Source organism: Heptranchias perlo, unplaced genomic scaffold, assembly GCF_035084215.1.
Source record: "Heptranchias perlo isolate sHepPer1 unplaced genomic scaffold, sHepPer1.hap1 HAP1_SCAFFOLD_63, whole genome shotgun sequence".
Lineage (NCBI taxonomy): Eukaryota > Metazoa > Chordata > Chondrichthyes > Hexanchiformes > Hexanchidae > Heptranchias > Heptranchias perlo.
The window spans coordinates 2,669,423-2,674,574 of NW_027139655.1; the positions used below are offsets into that span (position 1 = coordinate 2,669,423).

The following is a 5,152-nucleotide window of genomic DNA, read 5'->3' on the forward strand; positions in this document are numbered from 1 at the left end:
TCGTGGAGTTGCGTGGGCATGACCGAGACTGACTTGGTACCTGCTCATACCGCAGCGCTTTGAGAGTGTGAGCTGCTCCTTACTCTCCACAACCTGGGTTAGTGGAGCAATGGAGAACGTGTCTGGCCAGAATTCAGAAGATTGTTGGTTCGATTTCCACCTGGATGGAGAGTTTTTTGCAAACTGCCGATTAGTTTATGATTTTACAACTTGCAAACTGTCCTACTTGTTAGTGCTGCCTGGATATATATGGATCAAGTGCCTTCTTAGCGCAGCAGGCAGCGCGTCAGTCTCATAATCTGAAGGTCCTGAGTTCAATCCTCAGAGAAGGCATCTTTAAGCTTTTTTTTCCATCTTTGCTCAAGACCAAAATCAAGAATTTTTGCTGCCTGCAGCACACCAAAAGATTTGCTGCCCCTTGACCCCTCTGTACCGTAGCACGCAGTGAAGCTTAAGAAGTACATGGACCATGGGCTCGCTGAAAACTGACACCACTTTTGTTTCTGGACAATTGACCCAAGTCAAAAGGTGAGTGGAGAATGCAAGAAACGATCCTACTATCTCTCACATGCTCAGCGAGCACTCTATCAGAATCATAGAAAGGTTACAGCACGGAAGGAGGCCATTCGGCCCATCGAGTCCACACCAGCTCTATGCAAGAGCAATCCAGCTTGTCCCACTCCCCCGCCCCATCCCCGGAGACCTGCAATTGTTTTCCTTTCCATGATTGATTCACCCCCTCGGGCAGTGCATTCCAGATCCTAACCACTCGCTGCGTAAAAAAGTTTTTCCTCCTGTCACATTTGGTTCTTTTGTCAATCAACTTTAATCTATGTCCTCTGGTCCTTGACCCTTCCGCCAATGGGAACAGTTTTTCTCTATCTACTCTGTCTAAATCCTTCATGATTTTGAATAACTCTATCAAATCTGCTCGCAATAGTCTCTGTTCCAAGGAGAACAATCCCAGCTTCTCCAGTCTATCCATGAAACTAAAATCCCTCATCCCTGGAATCATTCGAGTCAATCTCTTCTGCACCCTCTGCAAGGCCTTCACATCTTTCCTAAAGTGCGGTGCCCAGGAGTGGATACAATACTCCAGTTATGGCCGAACCAGTGTTTCATAAAGGTTCATCATGACTTCCATACTTTTGTACTCTATGCCTCTATTTATAAAGCCATGGATCGCGTATGGTTTTGAACTGCTTTTTCAACCTGCACTGTCACCTTCAATGATTTGTGCACATACACCCCCAGATCTCGCTGTTCCTGTACCCATTTTAGAATTGTGCCCTCTAGTTTATATTGTCTCTCCTCATTATTCCCACCGAAATGCATCAATTCGCATTTTTCTACGTTAATGTTCATCTGCCACGTGTCCGCCCATGACAACAGCGTGTCTATATCCTCTTGAAGTCCATCACTATTCTTCTTACTGTTTACTACCCTTCCACTGTGGGAGAACCTTCACCACACGGACTGCAGCGGTTCAAGAAGGCGGCTCACCACCACCTTCTCAAGGGCGATGAGGGATGGCCAGCGATGCCCACATCCCATGAACGAATAAAAAACAATTTCGTGTCCTCTGCAAATTTGGAAATTGTGCCCTGTACACCCAAGTCCAAGTCATTAATATATATCAAGAAAAGCAGTGGTCCCAGCACTGACCGCTGAGGAACACCACTATATACTTCCCTCCAGTCCGAAAAAACAACCGTTCACCACGACTCTCTGTTTCCTGTCCCGCAGCTAATTCTGTATCCATGTTTCTACTGCCCCCTTTATTCCATATTTGTGGTTGTTTATTGTAAATTGCCCTTCACAGTAGCTGCTTCGCACTCGCCTCCAAGCGGCTCCACGACCAGCAGAGAAATCTTGCCTTGGGTTGGCCCCCTCCCTGAATACAATCAATACTTTACTCCAATCGGTAGTATCGAGCATCAGCAAGTGAGCAACAGCAGAACTGGAAGCCACAGCAATCGTGAATGATGCTGAGAAGAGCCCGAGCCTGCGGAAGGCAGACGAGGTCACCGGAAAGGAACAGCGGCCCCGAGTTTGAGGGAGCAGCGAAGGCCCTGTCTGTCTGACTGACTGACAGAAGTCTTTTGCCTGAAAGCGGTTTGAAGTGTTGTTACGCAAAGGCACTCCCTGCCGGTGAGCAGAGGCAAATGCTCGAGCAAAACAGCCGTTTTCGGGCAGACACAGAAAGCTTGAATGTTTGAGAACGGAAAAGAGGTGCCCTGTGCCTCAGCGCCAACATGTTAAGCAGTCGGCTGTCTGTAAAGTTATGAGAACGGCCATGAGCTAATTGCTGCTTATTCCAAAAGCACGTTCACTACTTCGAACCAGCGACACTAAGGATGATTTTGATCTACTTTTGTATTAAACACTTCGATTCGACCAGCTGAGCTATCCATGGGAAGCAGTTAAGGTTTTTCCCTTTGGTGATTGTTCATTGTGCGCCTTTTGACACTCCTGGGCTCGTGGAATCGTGTGGGCATGACCAAGATCGACTCGGTACCTGCTCATACCGCAGCGCTTTGGGAGTGTGAGCTCCTACTTACCTTGTATCAGTTGGGCCAGTGGAGCAATGGACAACATGCCTGTTTACTGATAAGCCCGTTGTAGATTCGGTTCCCATTTCACTCGAAGGTTTCTGTAAACTTTTTTTATTACAGAACATACATTACTACATAAAATTTAAGAATACACAGAGTTAAAATTAAATTTCACAATTTCGAAGCAATACAATACAATAAAGACCGTGTCTCACGGTATGGCCCGTCCAGTTAAAGGGGCCACACCATGAGATCTCACGGCGTGACCTGTCCAGTTAAAGGGCCTCACCCTGTGATCATAAGACCAAAATAGATGGGAGTAGGAGTTGGCCATTCGGCCCCTCGACCCCGTTCCGCCATTTAATGAGATCATGGCTGATCTGATTTTTACCTCAACTCCACTTTCCCGCCTTTTCCCCATATCCTTTGACTCCCTTGCTGACCAAAAATTTGTCTGACTCAGCCTTGAATGTATTCAATGGCTCAGCCTCCACAGCTTTTTGGGGTAAAGAATTCCAAAGATTCATGACCCTCTGGGAGAAGAAATTCCTCCTCATTTCCGTCTTAAACGGGCGAACCCTTATTCTGAGACTATGGCCCCTAGTTTTAGATTCCTCCATGAGGGGTTCCATCCTCTCAGCATCTACCCTATCGAGTCCCCTCAGAATCTTGTATTTTTCGGTTAGGTCTCCTCTCATTCTTCTAAACTCCAACGAGTATAGACCCAACCTGTACAATCTTTCCTCATGAGACAACCCTTCCATACCTGGAATCAACCAGGTGAACCTTCTACAGGCATTTGGAGAGGCAGGGACTGATTAGGAACAGTCGGCATGGTTTTGTGAGAGGAAAATCATATCTCACGAATTTGATTGAGTTTTTTGAAGGAGTAACCAAGAAGATAGATGAGGGCTGTGCAGTAGATGTGGTCTACATGGACTTTAGCAAAGCCTTTGACAAGGTACCGCATGGTAGGTTGTTACATAAGGTTAAATCTCACGGGATCCAAGGTGAGGTAGCCAATTGGATACAAAATTGGCTTGACGACAGAAGACAGAGGGTGGTTGTAGAGGGTTGTTTTTCAAACTGGAGGACTGTGACCAGCGGTGTGCCTCAGGGATCGGTGCTGGGTCCGCTGTTATTTGTTATTTATATTAATGATTTGGATGAGAATTTAGGAGGCATGGTTAGTAAGTTTGCAGATGACACCTAGATTGGTGGCATTGTGGACAGTGAAGAAGGTTATCTAGGATTGCAACGGGATCTTGATAAATTGGGCCAGTGGGCCGATGAATGGCAGATGGAGTTTAATTTAGATAAATGTGAGGTGATGCATTTTGGGAGATCGAATCGGGCCAGGACCTACTCCGTTAATGGTAGGGCGTTGGGGAGAGTTATAGAACAAAGAGATCTAGGAGTACAGGTTCATAGCTCCTTGAAAGTGGAGTCACATGTGTATAGGGTGGTGAAGAAGGCATTCAGCATGCTTGGTTTCATTGGTCAGAACATTGAATACAGGAGTTGGGATGTCTTGTTGAAGTTGTAAAAGACATTAGTAAGGCCACACTTGGAATACTGTGTACAGTTCTGGTCACCCTATTATAGAAAGGATATTATTAAACTAGAAAGAGTGCAGAACAGATTTATTAGGATGTTACCGGGACTTGATGGTTTGACTTATAGGGAGAGGTTAGATAGACTGGGACTTTTTCCCCTGGAGATTAGGAGGTTTCGGGGTGATCTTATAGAAGTCTATAAAATAATGAGGGGCATAGATAAGGTAGATAGTCAAAATCTTTTCCCAAAGGTAGTGGAGGCTATAACGAGGGGGCATAGATTTAAGCTGAGAAGGGAGAGATATAAAAGGATCCAGAGGGGCAATTTTTTCACTCAAAGGGTGGTGAGTGTCTGGAATGAGCTGCCAGAGGCAGCAGTAGAGGCGGGTACAATTTTGTTTTTTAAAAAGCATTTGGACAGTTACATGGGTTAGATAGGTATAGAGGGATATGGGCCAAGTGCAGGCAATTGGGACTAGCTTCGTGGTACAAACTGGGCGACATGGACATGTTGGGCCGAAGGGCCTGTTTCAATGTTGTAAACTTCTATGATTCTCTGAACTGCCTCCAATGCAAGTATGTCCTTCCTTAAATAAGGGCACCAGTACTGTATGCTGTCCTCCAGGTGCGGTCTCACCAGCACCCTGTACAGTTTTAGCATGACTTCCCTGCTTTTACACTCCGCTCCCACATAAATAAAGGCCAATATTCCGTTTGTCTTCCGGATTACCTGCTGCAACTACATGTTGAATTTTTGTGTTTCATGTACGAGGACACCCAGATCCCTCTGTACTGCAGCATTTTGTAGTATTTCACCATTCAATCAATATTTGCTTTTCTATTTTTCCTCTCAAAGTGGATGACTTCACATTTTGCCACGTTATATTCCATCTGCCAAATGTTTGCCCATTCGCTTAACCTGTCAATATCCCTTTGCAGACACTTTGTGCCCTCATCGCAACATGCTTTTCCACCTATCTTTGTATCATCAGCAAACTTGGCCACAAGATACTCTGTTCCTTCATCTAAGTGATTGATATA

At 45.5% G+C, this 5,152-nt stretch overlaps 1 non-coding gene across 1 annotated transcript; it reads left to right on the top strand.

The window, feature by feature from the left end:
* Window positions 1–260: 260 nt before the first annotated feature.
* Window positions 261–333, top strand: trnam-cau (transfer RNA methionine (anticodon CAU)). The gene has a single exon. It is a non-coding gene; the product is annotated as a tRNA-Met (tRNA).
* Window positions 334–5,152: the final 4,819 nt, after the last annotated feature.